The sequence below is a fragment of the Callorhinus ursinus genome, unplaced genomic scaffold (genome assembly GCF_003265705.2).
Source record: "Callorhinus ursinus isolate GAN/ISIS: 27379988/994484 unplaced genomic scaffold, GSC_fseal_2.0 scaffold12, whole genome shotgun sequence".
Classification (NCBI taxonomy): Eukaryota; Metazoa; Chordata; class Mammalia; order Carnivora; family Otariidae; genus Callorhinus; species Callorhinus ursinus.
The window spans coordinates 2449439-2468129 of record NW_027397074.1 but is presented as its reverse complement, the minus strand read 5'-3'; the positions used below and the strand labels follow the sequence as shown (position 1 = coordinate 2468129).

The following is an 18691-nucleotide window of genomic DNA, read 5'->3' as shown; positions in this document are numbered from 1 at the left end:
CAGTGCTCACCATAGTACATACCCTCCCCAATGTCCATCACCCAGCCACCCCATCCCTCCCACATCCCTCCACTCCAGCAGCCCTGTTTGTTTCCTGAGATTAAGAATCTCTTATGGTTTGTCCCCTTCTCTGGTTTTGTCTTGTTTCATTTTTCCCTCCCTTCCCCTATGATCCTCTTTCTTGTTTCTCAAATTCCTCATATCAATGAGATCATATGATACTTGTCTTTCTCTGATTGACTTATTTCACTTAGCATAATACCCTCTAGTTTCATCCATGTCGTTGCAAATGGCAAGATTTCATTTTTTGATGGCTGCATAATATTCCATTGTGTGTGTGTGTATATATATATACACACCACATTTTCTTTATCCATTCATCTGTTGATGGACATCTAGGCTCTTTCCATAGTGTGGCTATTGTGGACATTGCTGCTATAAACATTGGAGTGTATGTGCCCCTTCAGATAACTACATTTGTATCTTTGGGGTTAATACCCAGTAGTGCAATTGCTGGGTCACAAGAGCTCTTAACAATTCTATTTTTATTTTATATAGCTTTCTGTTTTCTTTCATGGATAGAGTATCTCTTATCTTTCTGATGATACTTTCTTTGCTCCTGCTCCATGATTATCTGTGTTTTTTCAGAGTTCTTTTTTTTTCTTGTTGGCTTTGTACTTGGCCTCTGAAATTGGAGGCTTCCTCAAATATTTGCTGATCCTCTCCTTTGTCCTATAAGAGTGATACACTAAAATTTCAGAGAGAACAAGACTTGCTGACTGAATAACCAGAAGACTTTTTGATAATGTGATCCCTAAATATCAATATAGATCTTTTCTTTGAGGCTGGTCAGTGTCACAATATTAGCTTAGCTAGGATAGGCTAGATTACCTGCAGGAATAAGTTAAATTTAAAAGCCAAAATCTCAATGGCTTAACACAATAAATAAAGACCATCCCACCATATGCCCAGTATTAGTGGTGAGCATGGCTCCAGGTACAGAATTACTCCAAACTATCCTATGGTGCCACTATTTCATGATACTCAAGTGTTTGTCACAGCAGGGAAAAAGCAAGCATGAGAGCTACACATTACCTCTTGAATGCTTCCACCCAGAAGTAATAGGCATGACTTCTCATGTCATTGACTAAAGCAGGTCACATGTCTGCTAACTACAAAGAGTGGGACCTGAGTCTTCCCCAGTGCTCAGAGGCAGAGAAGGATCAGCAATACTGGAGAGCAGCACTAATGTTTACCACACAGACACAGGATAAGAAAAACCTTATTCTTGGCTTCCTTATTGCCTCTTAGTGGATTATTCAGACACTCAGCATCCACTAGCTCAAGTATTGGGGAGTTGCTTTTATTTTCTAATGAATATAGTATGTTGATTAAATAGAAATCGAGAAAAGCTAGATGTAAACAAAAAGATTCCTTTGCCTACTAGATTTCCTGCAGAGGTTACAAAACAATAGAAAGTCTTCAATTTTTCTTTTTCCATCATTTGCGTGTTTCTAAAGTCACTCTTATCTCATCACACCAGTTAGGAGACAAAACCAGGTAGAGATGAAGGTAGCAGCAAATAGAGTTGTAGTTTGGATCTGGTTGTGGCCAGATTCCCATGGACTAGTTTTATAATTTACAATTAACTTTATGTGGCTACACCCAAAAGGGAGTGAAGTTGATAAAAGAGGGTATGCTAATAATAGAAAAGTGTTTCAGGATCCAGAGCCATGAACAACAAGACACTTTATCTACAGGTGCCCGGGCAGTGATGGTGGAATTCAAGTTTCCTGAGCAGATAGAATTTAGATTCTTCAGTGATAAAGAAGAGTTTGAATTTGAAGGCATCTTCCTCTTAAACCAGCAACACCCTGGAGAGTGAACAGGTCCCAGGCACTACTGTTTTGGAATAAACTGTCATATATTTTTACTGAGCAAATATATGAAGCTAAAGTTAGCATCCTTATCATAAAACATAGATTTGTGCCAAAATTTGAAGCTAGACTGGCCAGCAAATAAGCAAATGCCCTGGCTATGTCACCCTAAATCAGCTCTCTGAGCCCTATGAGCACACGCCACCCCAGACTCATTTCCCACTATGAGTGGAGAGTTGTTAAGAAAGTTCCTAGCCCATTGCTGGGCCTCTAGAAGTGGTCTTCTGGCATACATTCTTCTCAGCTACAACCAACCAACACCTACTGCTTTATGCACTTGGCCCACTGTACAGAGTTCCTCAACCACCTCTGGAATGCAGTATGAAAGTCTCCATTTATACCTTTAAGGCCCTATAGAATGCAGCAGCTCATTTGCTAATTGAGGTCCCCATGTTGATCAGTCATTAGATGTGGCTCACCTTGGGGCAGGGCATAACCTTGGAGGAGATGGCTCTTTGCAGATGAGAGGAGCTGACAATTGAGGTCTGCTGTCTCAAAGCACTCCCAGGATCTGGGACATGAATCTTCACTGAAGGGGGTCTGAGTAATGCATCCCATTGCCCACAACACTGCTATATCAAGTCATTTCTCCCTGCAGAGTCTCCAATCAGATTTCAAAATTCCTCAAATTTCTGCCTCAGATTCACTTTGTCCACAGTTATCAGACCAATATCACTTGTCTCCAAACTTTCAATTCTTTCTTTCCACCTCATTATTTTCCCACTTTATCTCTGATTTGTCACATTATCTCATATATATCTGTCCCTACGGGTAATCTTAGTTCTACATTTATGTTTATATTCACTTAGTAACTTTCCTCTATTGTTATAATAACCAGCCCTCTATCTATAAAAACAAAGAATCAAGCTCCAAATAATAAAATATTTACTGAACACGTCCAACTTTTTACCTTTTAAAATGCTTTCATTATATAACTAGGGTGCAGAGGGTGAAAGTTAATTGACTTTCAACTCAACTTGTTTGTTCCCATAGATTTGGCTCCTTTTGTGTTTTTCATGAGCCAAACTCCACTGAATTTACTGGAAAAAGTATATTCCTGTCAGTTTATTCTGGTCACAGGAGAAATCTACTTGTCTTTCTAAGGGAGAAGAGGACTCATTTTCCCAAAATGAGAGAAACTAGGCCAGCTAGAGTTAGAAAATCTCCTTTAAATCTCCTCCTCTGGCCATTAAGGTGGGAAGATGAGTTGATAATTTGCTCACTGCCATCCACACAGTAGCCTTAGCAATATTAAGCTTCACTGGGCTAAAGAGCTTCTGAGTTTCAGTTTTTACCTAGCAGAACCTGCTTACATTCTTTAAGTTCAGCAATTAATCATTTCAGCATTTTGTGGCTGCATCTACTGGGACTCCATGTACAATAGTACAAATTAGGAAATACATTTGCTGGCACTGATTCCACTCAATTGAATACTTCCCCATATTTAGCTGTAATCTCTAAGTATTGTCCAGCATAAGTGGTCTGGGTAAGAATTGAGACTTTCTCCCCAACATGGTCTCTTTTACAAGCATAACTATATCCTAGGCTTAAAGGCTCACACACCCCTTACCAGGGCACAAGGCAAGACACCAACCTTGATTTTCTGGTGTTTGGACAATCTCTTCTATCACCTCCAATTCCTGATAAAATCTTCCTGCTATTTCTAAGCAAAGTACAAGTACTTTCCAAGTACACATGAACCAAAAATGCACAGACAGACTATAGAACAAAGTGAGATCCAAAGTAACTGTCAAGCAATATTTGGTAGGACAGGGTGGGACAGGCAGATATATTTGGAGATATTTGAAAAGTTAAATGAGACAGAAGATGAATGTATACAACCCAAAATTATCTCTGTTTCCATGTGCTCTATAAAGAGAATTGGATTGACACTTTTGAACTTTGCACCCTTAAAAAGATATTACCACTTAATCATCATCAAAGGAGAATCCTTTTGATTTTATTAATTTTTTAAGTAAACTCTACACATAATGTGGGGCTCAAACTCAACCCTGAGATCAAGAGTCACATGCTCTACTAACTGAGCCAGCCAGGTGCCCCTAAGGGGAATCCTTTTGAAATTCCAGTTGTAGCTATTGGTTAACATGAGAACTATGAGGATACTTCCTCTTTTGTCTATAATCAAAAGCCCACTAGATCTGCATAGTTAGGTACTGCTAAAGGCCTGGTGTTGAACGGGAAAGCAGTTTTTCTCTGGGATGCTACTTCACACATAGAACCTAAAATTGAGTACCTGGTACCATTTTCTCATCAGCTATTTGGCTTAGGAGGAGCTAATAATGGAAATAAAGGGTTTTGTTGGTTTTATTGCAGCTGTTTTTGTATTCAGTTACTATGTTATATTATTACGTTAAAACCTTAAAATTTATTGAGAATCTATGGACAATGGAAAAGACACAAAAATGTAAAGCAGTAAAGACATGTTCCCCGTCCTTGAGAAACACAACATCTATTTGGAGAAACTTCAGGATGAAAGATTTAATTCCTTTTTGGGGTTGGAAGGGACTTTAGAGATCTCTTGTTCAAGTTCCTCATTTTGGAAAAGGAGAACGCAGCACTGAGAGTTGACATGATTTGTGATTTATTTAGAATCACATGCTATGCAATGGTTCAAGATTAATTTATGAGTCAGTTCAACCTAAAACAACTCTTTCTTCCACTTATATTTTGTTAAGAAGAATATTTCAGACATACAAAAAAGTACCAAGAATAATGTATTGAGGCTCCTGTACCTAGCTTAAGAAATAAAATATTATCTATATATATTATAGTCATTGTAGAATCTCTCTGTAACCCTCTTTAATATCTTCCCTATAAATCCCTCCCAAGAGGTAACTGGCATCCTGAAAGTTTGCTGTTTATCATTTCCATGCATATTTTAAACCTGACTACTATATATATTCATAAATAACATATAGTATTATTTTCCATTTTTTAAAGCTTTATAAATGGTGCCATACTGTTTATGTTATTCTGAACCTTACTTTTTTTGCTTAACATATATTTGAGATTCATGGATATTTATAAATGTAATTCTCATTCAGTTTTGTTGCTATATAACACCACTTACTTATTCATTTTTATTTTTCTTGTCCATAAATAAGTAGATGGGCTCCAATTTTTTGTCATTTCATTAATATTTCCATACTGTTACCTTGGGTACACTGAGGATATATATTAGGAGTCAAATTGCTAGGTCACATAGTATGCACATCTTTAAATTTGCTGGATTCTAATTTCAGCTCTAGACTGTTCAACTTCACTGTGTTTGACTTTGTAAATCTATGTGCTTACTTCCATACTGCTAACTTTTGAGTTGAGAGCAAGTTTGAGACTTTAATGAGGAAGGAACTTAACAGAAGTAGCTACCTATTGAAGACTGAAGAGGCAGGGTTGGTTTACATCTGGGTAACACTCTGGAAATGCAAACAGATGGAAGTCGCTGATTGAACTGGTTAATTTATCAGGGCTTATGTTGAGCTTCAAAGGGAGAATTAACATATGTGTCTTCAAATGAAGAGATTGTTCCCTTGTGTCATCCTGGAGACATAGAGAAGTATACTCTTACCTGGAGTATAGAGCCAGCCTTTCTGTAAGGGTAGTAAAGAGTGATTATGGGATACAAGTTGTTTGATGCTATAAAATCTTCTTCCCAAAGCCCTTTCCCTGTTGTTGTTCCTGAAATTCAATGCTTCATTTATCTAATACAGTCCTCCTAAAATGCAAAGAATGGAACAGGAAAGTTCAAGTCAACTACTAAGATATAATATTATTTACATCTTAATCACAAGGACATTGGTGGGGGAGGGGATAAGATGAGGTATAAAAGCTTCTGAGGGAAATAGATGCCTAGAGGTTAATAGTGATGAAAGCATAGCTGGGCTGTCTTTAAAACCCATTTTGTTTACATCTCCATGAAACACTCCCCACTACCTCTGTCTACAAGTAATCTCTCTGCTCTGATCTCCTACAGTACTTTGTACCTCTTTTATAAAAATTATCACACGCTGAATTCTATTATAGATAGATAAGGTCAGGGGCCCATGCCTAGTGGATCACATATCTGTTATTGCATAAGAAACCATCTCCAAACTTAGTGGCTTAAAGCAACCATGTATTTGCTCATAGTTCTGCAATTCGGTCAGGACTCAACTAGGTTAGTCCAGTTTAGCTTCATGTGGTAACAGCTAGAGGCCCTTGTGTGGCTGCATTCAGTTAGGGTTGTAATGTCTGGAGTGTCCTGTCATTTTCCTGGATTTCTCTCCATGTCTTCTCTCTCATAGGATAGCAGAGATCACTTTACATGGTGGCTGGCTTCCAAAAAAGCAGAAGTGAGGCCACTAGGCCAGGTAAGGGTTAGGCCCAAACTGGCAGTGTTACTTCTGCCACATTGCACTAATTAAAGTAAGCCACAAAACCAGCTCAGTTTTAAGGAAAAGAGAAATATACTCCATGTCTTGTAGGAAGAACAACATTAATATACAAAAATAGAAGGATTTTCTGGAGGATATTTTCAAGATAATATACCAGGCATGGAATCGTAGATAAAATATTTGATGAATAAGTGAACAAAAGTACTGCCTCCAAAGTACTGTCAAGGGTGATGAAGGTGCTGGTCAAGGGTGCTGTGAAGCTACCAGTGAATGAGAAAGTAGTCTATACCGTCCCTGGTAGCATGAAACCCAGAAATGGAACCACCGATGGACTTGCCTTCAAAGCAGTGCTCACTAAATTGGTTTGGTTGGAGTATAGTGTGGTAGTAATTAACTGTTCACAAAAATTCCCATTCTCTCCCTTGCAAAATGCACTCCCCTACTCACTCTGAAATTAGATGTGGTCGTGTGATTTGCTGTGGCCAATAAAATGCAAGCAGACATAAAATCTGTCACATCTAGACAGGAACTATAGTTACCATGTGCAACATTCCTCATTTTCCTTCTCCTGCTCTAGGGAGATGGAACATCCGTCAATCCAGGTCCCTGAGTAAGTACAATGAGATTCTCACATTCTACATATTTATAGCATAGTCTTTCTAAGAAATAATTTAAAAATCTGTATCAATAAGCTTCAAACTCTTCATTATCCTAAATTTAGTAAACTGAATTCCTAATATAATCAAAATAAATGTTCATTTTTATGCACAAGGGGAAGGATTCCAAAGTTACTTATCAAATGAAAATATTGAGGTATTGATGTATCAAATGAAAAATACATCAATATTTAACCTCAGAGGACTAGGTAAAATAAATTAAACCAGGTCTGTGTTATGGACTGTTATGGAGCCATTAAAAATTACATTTTTGAAAAACATTTAAAGACATGATATTATGAACATTAACTATGTTAAGTTACTAAATAGGATATAAGGTATATAGAGAGAATTATTTCATTTAAAAATAAGTATGTATATATGGAAGTACATAAAGAAAATATGATAATTTCATTTGTTTATATCGAAGTGAGAGAACTGTTATTTATTTATTTTTCTTATTTTCCAAATTTCAGCACTGAAATTATATTGCTTATAAAACCAGAAAAGCAAACAATAAATGTTATTATTTTAGAGTTTACAATAAATTGCTTGTACCTCTAGCACTTTCAAGGCAGCCATTCATAAGTTATTAATAGTATACAATAAAAATGTTCTCATTTATTTGTGAAACAAAGCAATAATTTGTTGGCTTGGTTTGCATGTCTGCAAGTACCTGAAAGTTGCAGGATTTATAAATGATTTAATTATCCAGACTTGGGGGCCAATGTAGACCAATTCTAAACTAGTCTGCATTTTCTGACTCATGAAAAGTATGTGTGGCTGACAACCTAGGAGAAATAAATTCCCAGACACATAAAATCTTCCAAGACCAAATCATAGAGACACAGAAAATCTGATTAGACCAATTACTAGAAAGGGGGTTGAATCAGTAATCAAAAACCTCCCAACAAACAAAAGTCCAGAACCAGATGTCTTCACTGGTGAATTCTACCAAATGTACAATGGAGAATTAATACCAATGCTTCTCAAATTCTTCCAAAAACAGAAGAAGAGGGGATACTCCCGAACTCATTTTACAAGGCCACCATTACCCTGTTCCTAAAACCAGACAAGAACCATAAGAAAAAAAATTACAGGTCAATATCCCTGAATACAGATGCAAAAATTCTCAACAAAATATTGGCAAACTCCATTCAATAATACATTAAAAGAATCATATACCATGATCAAGTAGGATTTGTTCCAGGAAGGCAAGAATGCTTCAATATCTACAAATCAAGCAATGTGATACACCACATTAACAAAATAAAGGATAAAAATTATATGATCACTTCAATAGATACAGAAAAAGCATCTGACAAATTTTAATATGCATTTATGATAAAAATTCTCAAAAAACGTTGGTAACCAGGGAACATATCTCAATTTAATAAAGACCATATATGACAAACCCACAGCTAACATCATACTCAATGGTAAAAAGCTGAAAGCTTTTCAGAAACAAGATAAGGATGCCTATTCTTACCACATTTTTTCTATATAGTATTGGAAGTCCTAGCCAGCAATTAGGCAAGAAAAATAAAGGGCATCCAAATTGAAAAGGAAGAAGTAAAACTATCACTATTTGCAAATGACATGAAATTAAATAGGGAAAACCCTAAAGATTCCATCAAAAAACTGTTAGAACTAGGGGCGCCTGGGTGGCTCAGTCATTAAGCATCTGCCTTCGGCTCAGGTCATGATCCCAGGGTCCTGGGATGGAGCCCCGCATTGGGCTCTTGCTCAGTGGGAAGCCTGCTTCTCCCTCTCCCACTCCCTCTGCTTGTGTTCCCTCTCTCACTCTGTCTCTCTGTGTCAAATAAATAAATAAAATTTTTTAAAAAACCTGTTAGAACTAATGAATGAATTCAGTAAAGTTGCAGGATACAAAATTAGTATACAAGTCAGTTGTGTTTCTATACACTAATAATGGACTATCAGAAAGATAAATTAAGAAAACAATCCCATTTATAATTACATCAAAAAGAATAAAATACCTAGGAATAAAGTTAACCAAGGTGGTGGAACATCTGTACACTGAAAACTATAAGACAATGATTAAAGGAACTGAAGAAGACACAAATAATTGGAAAGATATTCCAGGCTCAGAGATTGGAAGAATATTGTCAAAATAATCATACTAGCCAAAGGTATCTACAGATTCAGTGCAATCCCTACAAAAATCCTAATGGTGTTTTTCACAGAACTGGAACAAATCATTCTAAAATTTGTGTGGAAGCACAAAAGACCACAAAGAGCCAAAGGAATCTTGAGAAAGAAAAACAAAGCTGGAGGCACCCTCTTCTGTGTTTCAAACTATATTACAAAGCTATAATAATCAAAACAGGATGGTGCTATCACAAAAATAGACACATAGATCTCTGAAACAGAATAGAGAGCCCAGAAATAAACCCACACATACATAGGTCAGTTAATTTATAACAAAGAGGCCAAGCACATACATGGGGAAAGGCAAATCTCTTCAGTAAACGGTGTTGGGTTAAAGTGGACAGTCACATGCAGAAGAATGAAACAATAATATGTATCCTACATCAGACACAAAAATTAACTCAAAATGGATTAAGGACTTGAATGTAAGACCTGAAACCATAAAACTCTTAGAAGAAAACACAGGCAACAAGCTTCTTGACATCAAGTCTTGGTGATTTTTTTCGGATCTGACTCCAAAAACAAAGGCAACAAAAGCAAAAACAAGCGGAACTACATCAAACTAAAAATCTTCTGCATGGCAAAGGAAATCATCAACAAAACAGAAAGGCCATCTACTGAATGGGAGAAAATATGTGCAAATGATACATCCAAAATACATAAAGAACTCATACAACTTGATAGCAGTAAAACACACAGCCTGATTAAAAAATGGGCAGAGAATCTGAATAAACTTTTTTTTCCAAAAAAGGCATACAGATGGCCACCAGGCACATGAAAAGATGCTCAACATCGCTAACCATCAGAGAAATGCAAATCAAAACCACTGTGAGATATCACCTCACTCTTGTCAGAATGGCTAAAATCAAAAAGACAAGAAATAACAAGTGTTGTCAAGGATGGGGAGAAAAGTAAACTTTTGGTGCACTGTTGGTGGGAATGTACACTGGTGCAGCTACTATGAAAAACAGTGTCGTGTTTCCTTTAAAAATTAAAAATAGAACTACTGTGTGTACCACTAATCCATTTCTGAGTATCTAAAGAAAACAAAAACACTAATTTATAAACAGACATGCATCTCCATGTTCATGGCAGCATTATTTTCAACAGCCAAGATATGGAAACAACCTAAGTGTCCACTGATAGATGAATGGATAAAGATGCGGTGTGTGCATACACACACACACACACACACACACACACACAAATGTAATACTACTCAGCCATAAAAAAAAAAATCTTGCCATTAGTGACAACATAAACGACCTTGAAGGTATTACGCTAAGTGAAATTAGGTCTGACAAAGAAAGATAAATGCTGTATGATCTCACATGTGCAATTTATACAACAACAATAACAACCAGCACCCAAGCTCATAGATATGGAGGATAGATTGGTGATTGCCAGAGGTGAGGGGTGAGGGGTGAAGGGAGTCAAAAGGTACAAACTTCCAGTTGTAAAATAATTAAGTCATGGGGATGGAGTATACAGCATAGTAGCTATAGTTGATAATTCTATATTGCATATTTGAAAGTCGCTAAGAGAGTAGATCTAAAATCTCTCATTACAAAAAAAATTTTTTTTGTAACTGTGTATGACAATGGGTGTTAACTAGACTTATTGTAATCATTTCACAATATATACAAATATTGAATAACTATGCTGTATACCTAAAACTCATATAATGTTATATGTCAATTATACCTCAATAAAAAAAAGAAAATTAAAAAAAGTTTGCATGGACCTTGTTTGGATCTTCATTTAATTAAGATAGCCATGAATGAAATTTTGAGACAATTATGAAATATGGCCTTGCACTGGGTAATATGTGATATTAAGGAATTATTATTTTGTTAAACACGAAAGTGGCATTTTGGTAGTTTATTTACTTAAGGACTAACTTCTGAAAAATTTATAGATGATATGATGTGATGTAAGGTGGAAGATGAAACATGATTGATAGAAAGTTGATATTTGTTATGTCAGTATGTGGAATTCATTCTTTACTCACTTGACTTCTATGCATGATTAAAATTTTCCATAATAAAACTTTTAAAAGAAAAGCTTACTAAACTTTACCTGCAAGAAACCTAAAAACAGAGCTTCCCTGGGTTTGGACTTCAAACAATCTTGTGTACTAAAGGCGGACAAAAAGAAAAGGGCCTGCATTGAGAGGAAGGGGACTGAGAGGTAGGAAACCAGTGGGGACAGACTGTCCATGTGTCCAACATATATCCTCTCAGCCCCAGGTCCATTTCTTCCAGAGCTCATAAAAAGATAACTGTTAAGAATCCCCACTGAACTGCCCCAAATTTGGGATTAGGAAGGACAATGTTTCCCACAAGTGTAGAAAGAAATTTCTATTCTTGGTGTGTGGCTTTTCCTCCCATCATCAAAGATACCTCTGCTTATGCCCATGGCCCCTGGAGTTGCTGCCTTATTTGCTTGTGAAGCAAGTAGATGAAAAGATAGAGACTAATTAAACCTATCATCATTGAGAAATGGGACTCCCTATGGTTCAGCTACATGGACCAGCAGGCTTTTGAAGTCCAACATATAGATGCATAATATAATAAAGCCTGAATTTAGGGGAAAAGCAAGGGATCTTGCTAATGGATATAGTCTGCTTTCCTGTTACAACAAGGGTAGTCTCCCCACAACTGGCTGTTTTGCAGGTTTGCGTATTTGTTGGTTTTGAAAAACTGAGTGGAGAAGTAAGTTAAAATACAAAAAGTGTTGGAATTACTTTTTTAAAAGCCTGTTCTTTGCAAAAATCAACAGAATAGGCAAATAATTAGCTAGTTACTCAAAAGAAATAAAAGGAAAAAGCACAAATGCACAAAATAAGGAATGACAAAAGGGATATCATTATAGGAAAAAGGAAATCTTAAAAGATATAGGAGATTATTTTTTAAAAATTCTAAGGAAATAAATTGGAAAACCTAGATGAAATGGGTAATTTTCTAGGGAAACGGGGCTTATCAAGACTGAATGCAGTAAAGATCAAAGAGAAAAAAATTCTAGAGAAGAAAAAGAGAAAGTTATCAAGGAGCTACAACCCTCAGAAAGCACCTACCAGGGGCGCCTGGGTGGCTCAGTCAGTTAAGTGTCAGTTAACATTTCAGCTCAGGGCATGACATCAGGGTAATGAGATTGAGCACTGAATTGGGCTCAACGTGGAACCTGCTTAAGATTCTGTTCCTTTCTCATTTTCCCCGCCCCCACCGAATCATGCACCCACACCTCTCTGTAAACAACAACAAACAACAAAAAACAAAAAACACCTACCAAACCTCCAGAAACCAGGTAACTTCAATGCCATCTGAACTCTTCCTGAGCAAAGGTCAAAAAGGAAAACTTCCAATGCTTTTTATTAGGTGACTATAACACTGATAAACTTGATGAATACTGCATTAAAAAGTATATGTAGATATTTAATATTTGATGAAGGTGATCTATCAAAACATTTTAGAAGATACACATTTTTATAACAAGTACTGGGAAAGGTAACTATTTGGAAAAAGTTAAGACTCAATCCATATTTCACAGTATATGTCAGGATAAACTCCAAGTGGATCAGGATCTAACTGCAAAAGCTCAAACCATACAAGTACTTCGAGAAAACATGGGTGAATTAATCTATTACCAAGGAGTGGGGGGCAATCCAGAAACAATAGAGGAAAATAGTTTTAAACTCCAATATATTAAAACTTAAAATATTTTGCATAGCAAAGAACATCATAATCAAATGAAAAAGAAAAATGTCCAACTGGGAGTAAATATTTCTACTTATATTACAAAAAGGGATTAATCTCCCTAACATATAAAGAGCTCTTAAAAAATCTAGAGGAAAAGGACCAGAAATCTATAAAAATGTTAGGCAAAAGACCAGAACAAACACATCAGAGAACAATAAACGTAAATAGCAATTAAATGCACAAAGAGATCCATAAATCTCATTCACATGAGAAATACACATAAAATTTCACTGATTTAACATTTCTTATATAGGCAAAAAAATACAGAAGTTTGAAAATATATATTGTTGGTGAGGGCACAGAGAGGCATACACTGCTGTTGGGAAAATAGTACAACTCCACATGGTCAGGGATTTGGCAATACCTAACAACATTTTACATGAATTTATACTTAGAGTAATCCCACTTTTAGACTGTACCAGGAAGATATACTACCATAAAGAAAATAATATATGCACAATGTTATTCAAATTGGCACTATTTGTACTATCAAAATATTATAAACAACTCAAACATCTACTAAAATAAAGGACTGGTTAAATAAACTATAGTTACTCCCACAAAATGATGTACAATGTAGCTGTAAAAACAAAATGAACAAGATCTCTCTGTGCCAATATAAAATGTTCTTGCTGAAAACAGCAAAATGCAGAACAACATAGATAAGTATGCTTCTTTTGTGCTAGAGAGGAAGGGGATAGTGAGGCAGATACATGATTAGTAGAAAGAGAGAGATCTGCTCATTTGCTTACTATTTTCAAAATGAGACACTAGAAAAATAAATGAGAAACTAAGAAAATAGGCTATCCATGTGGGAAATAGAGTAGAAGGGATAAGAATGGAGACAATACTCTGAGGATTCCATTTTACATAGTCTCGCCTTTGAGTCATATACATGTTTTACTGTGGTATAAGACCTAAATTAAGGCTTGATATGATGTGCTGCCTTGACATCTGGTCAAATCAGGAGGATCTTGAACTAAAGTTCCCCTCCCTGCTCTGCTCCTCGAGGATATAGGGTCCTTTAGCCACAAAACCCTCTTTTTCAAAGGGAACAGGCAACGTTCTTGTCTCGGAGCACAGGTTTCAGTTTTCTGCCCGCCCACAGAATTATTCGATGAGCCAATCACATCCACCGAGAGGAGCCAATCACGTCCTTTGCAGGAACCAGGAGACTGCCCACCCTCTTGATGCTACAAAAGGCACAGCTCCTTGCAGTTCACTCTGTTCTTGAATACAACCCCTGTGTGATCCTCCATGAAGTATGTGTCCTTCTCCCCCATGCTGTGAGCATAAGTGACTAATAAATCGCTATCTTATTGGTACAATGTCAGGTATTACGTGTCTGGCTATTCCCCCAATCCTAGGGCAAGAATCTCTCCCTCATCAATGGGGTGAATAGGAAGCAGTTAAAACATTTACATAATTAAAAACAAATCTTAAGAAAGAACCAAAAAATTGAAAACAAACTGAAACCAAATATAAGATGTATTCTTATATCAGAAAAAGAATTATTTCAAAGGACTTTTGACTGTTTATTTTTAGTGGAATATATTCCAATATTTAATGATAACAGTACTATAATTTTTAAATTATTTTATGTATCTGTAGGACAGAGAAAATTAGGAAATAGATTACTAGGGACCCAGATTTTCAGTGGAAACAAAAAGAGACACAAATAGAACATAAAAGAAGAAAAATTGTAATGTTAAATGTTAATTTGAAATATCTAATGAAAATTCATGATTTTTTTAAAGATATGTATATAGATCTCTGTCCATTACCCTCGGTGCAGTATCATCCTTATAGTAATTAGCATCACTAGTCTCATTATCTTGATTTCCATATTCTATCCCCCAGTTAAAGAAACCAGGATTTCCTGAAGAAATGGCTTAAGTACAAGGTGACGTAGACTATCTTGTGCAGAAAATACAGAGGTGCTCAAATATGACATACAAGCCAATGGAGAGGAGCTAGCACTGGTAATATCTGGCCTATTTTAAACATCAAGAAGAATAAGGACTGTAATTCACTGAACACATTGAATCCATAAAAATCCACAAGTCCAAGCTTATATTAAACAAACAAACAAACAAACAAACAAAAGATCCCAAAGCCCAAGTCCCAGCCAGTTCCTACTGCAGTTGCACAATGGCCCACCTCCTCTTTCCTTTCAACATGACAGATACTGCTGTGTCCTTCACCAAGGACTTCCTGGCGAGTGGAGTGGCTGCAGTCATCTCCAAGACCGTGGTAGCACCCACTGAGTGGGTGAGCTGCTGCTGCAGGTACAGCATGCCAGCAAGCAAATCATCGCAGATAAGCAATACAAGGGCATTATAGACTGCGTGGTTTGTATCCCCACGGAGCAGCAAGTCCTATCCTTCTGCCTGGTCACCTGGCCAATGTCAACAGATACTTCTCTGCTCAGGCTCTCAACTCTGCCTTCAAAGATAAATGCAAGCAGATCTTCCTGGGTGGTGTGGACAAGAGAACCAGTTTTGGCACTACTTTGCAGGGAATCTGGCATCTGGTGGTGTCACTGCGGCCACATCCTTGTGTTTTGGTGTCCTCTTGATTTTGCCATTACCAGGCTAGCAGTGGATGTGGACGAAGCTGGAGCTGAAAGGGAATTCAGAGGCCTCAGTGACTATAGATCTGCAAATCTGGTGGAATTAAGGGCCTATACCAAGTTTAATGTGTCTGTGCAGGGTATTCTCAGCCACTGAGCTGCCTACTTCCATATGTATGACACTGCAAAGGGAATGCTTCCAGATCCCAAGGACACTCCCATCTTCATCATCAGCAGGATGATCGCACAATCTGTCACAGTGGTTGCTGGGTTGACTTCCTCTCCATCTGACACTGTTTGTGGCCATATGAGAGTTCAGTCAGGGCACAGAGGAACTGACATCATGTATAAGGCATGCCTAACTGCTGGAGGAAGATTGCTCGTGATAAAGGAGCCAAAGCTTTTTCAAGTGTTCATGATCCAATGTTCTCAGGTGCTTTTGCGCTTGTCTTATATGATGAAATCAAGAAGTTCCCGTAAGTTATTTCCTAGTTTTTACCCCGTGTGAACAGGCATGTTGTATCATATAACATATCTTGAACCTTCTTGACAGACTGTTGGTTGTCTGTTTATCAATGGCAACTATTTACTGGCTGAAAATGGGAAGTGATAATATTCATCTGACCAGTTTTCTCTTAAAGCCATTTCCGTGATGATGGGATTCAATTATATTTTTTATTTCAGTCACTCCTGATAAATAAGTTTGAAGAAATAAAAAAATAGCTGAAATTTAAAAATAAAAAATAAGTAAAAGTGGAAAAAAAAAGAAATTAACCTATTTGCCAGCATTAAAGGTGATATCATCTCCTTACTCAGGAAATCAGTAATTTAAGGGTAATTAGAATTTATCCTCCATCATTGGAAGGAAGTATAGTGCATCCTCAGTTCACAAAGGGAAGTTTTTTAAAATGGGTGGTGTGCCACCACCCTAACCTAGTGATCAAATTAGCATCACTAATGATGAAGCTGTGAGAGACCACATGCCTCTTGAAATGATGCAGTTTGAACTATGCAGATCATCTATGTCATGTCCTTACCAAAAATATTTACTCTGACTCTACTGGTCTAGCATCTTCACATTGTTAATGTCATGAATAAAAGAGTCTAGATTAAAAGAAACATAACAACCAACGCGTGATTTTATCGTAGTTGGATGAAACTGCTATAGAGGGTATTTTGGAGACAATGGAAATGTGTATTATAGACTAGTTAGCAAATGATATAAGAAAACTGTTCATCTTTTTGGGTGCAATATGGTATCATAATATAAGGAAATATTTTTTAGAAGATATTTGAATTGTTTGTAATGGAGCTGTCATAAGATTGCAAATTATTTTTTTTTAAGATTTTATTTATTTATTGACAGAGACACACCAAGAGAGGGAACACAAGCAGGGGGAGTGAGAGAGGGAGAAGCAGGCTTCCTGCGGAGCAGGGAGCCTGATGTGGGGCTCAATCCCAGGACCCTGGGATCATGACCTGAGCCAAAGGCGACACTCAACCACTGAGCCACCCAGGTGCCCCAAGATTGCAAATTATTTTAAAATCGTTCAGCAAAAGTTTGCTGACAGCAAATAGAGTAAAACGGCAATGTTTTTTCTATGTTGAGTGATAGACATATGATTTACTATTCTTTCAACTCTTCTGTGCAACTGAAAATGTTTATAATAAAAATTTATAAGATTGTCATTTTATATCATCTACTTTTTAAAAACAATAAGGCATTGCCAAGCTTGTAGCTGGCCAATGGTCCTGCTGAGAAAAAACAAATGGGTAAACTTCAAAAATCCTCTAACGTGTAAAGGCATCAAAGAGTTGCTGATACAACCAAAATTAGAGGGCACAGGACTCTAGAGCAAGTGGAGAGATGTGCTGACTTCAGCCTCTTTTGTTCTGGAGATATTTGCCAAATCTGGCTCAGGGCAAGAGGCTGTGCACCTGGACTTTGCCTAAGCACAAGGTCACTGCTGGAGGACAGAGAAACCAGAGACCTTCAGTGGTCTCATGGAGAGACAAGACCGAAGACTTGAAGAGCTGATGGCCAGGTAGAAACAGAAGGGCAGAGAACTGAGCCTAATACAGGCTATTTTCTCCCCAAGACATTTATCAAATTCTGGAGCTGTTGAGGGCATTAAGCTAAAAGCCATGAAGAAACCTGCTGAAAAGCTGACTGGGATTTTCTGCAGTGTCCCTGTGATGTGCATGAGGATTTCAAGTTCAAGACCACCAGGGGAAGGTACCCCAGCAAACATACGAGGCTCTCTGTTAAAAGATCATAAAAACTATCCTTTGGGTACAGAAGAAAATTAGAGGTGGACAGAACCTTTGATAAACTGCAACCAGTCTTAACTCTGCCTAATCCCTGACTGGATTAGAGGAATCAGCTATCACTCTTTCTGCTGATAGAGATAAAATGATAAAGCCTTTGAGAGAATTAATGTCATCTGGATCCTTTACAATGACTACCACAGGTCTCAGTGCCACATAAAGATGACAATATCTAGAAGCATAAAAGAAACATCCCTTTTTTGCCGCTTTAAGAGCAAGGGGAGTGTTGCCTGGGTGGTTCAGTTGGTTCAGCTGCAGACTCTTGGTTTTGGTTTCAGGGTCGTGGGATCCAGTGCCATGTGGGGCTCCGGGCTCAGTGCGGAGTCTGCTTGAGATTCTCTCTCCCTCTCTTTCTGCCCCTCCCCCCACTCATGCTCTCTAAATAAATAAATAATCTTAAGAAAAAAAAAGAGCAAGGGGAAACTTCCCCAAACTTAATCCTTTGATTTCTCCTCACATCTCCTTGCCAGTGCCTACACCAATCATTTGGTAAGGATGATGAAATGCTCGTGATTGGCTTAAACTGACTAAGGCTCATCATTCCCCCCTATTCCCAGTGGCCCTGGAGAGGGACTCAGCCTCTTTAGAAAGACATGGACTCTTAGAGGAGGATGAACCCAATCAGGCTCTGTTAGCAAGAAAAGAGAGAATGACAATTGAGAAGGCAATCAACAATGTTGCCACATCATTTATCAGCCATTAGTATGGGACCTCAGGCAAGCTATTCAATCTCTTTGGGCTACAATTTTCTAATCTGTAAAATTTAGATAATACCTCAAAAAGGCTGCTGTACATATTCAATAAAATTATACATATTTTAAAGATTTTATTTATTTGACAGAGAGATAGTGAGAGCAGGAACACAAGCAGGGGG

At 37.3% G+C, this 18691-nt stretch overlaps 1 pseudogene; it reads left to right on the top strand.

Moving 5' to 3' along the window:
- The first annotated feature begins 15095 nt into the window (after positions 1 to 15095).
- LOC112824746 (ADP/ATP translocase 2 pseudogene) lies at positions 15096 to 15969 on the top strand (annotated as a pseudogene).
- The last annotated feature ends 2722 nt before the right edge of the window (positions 15970 to 18691 follow it).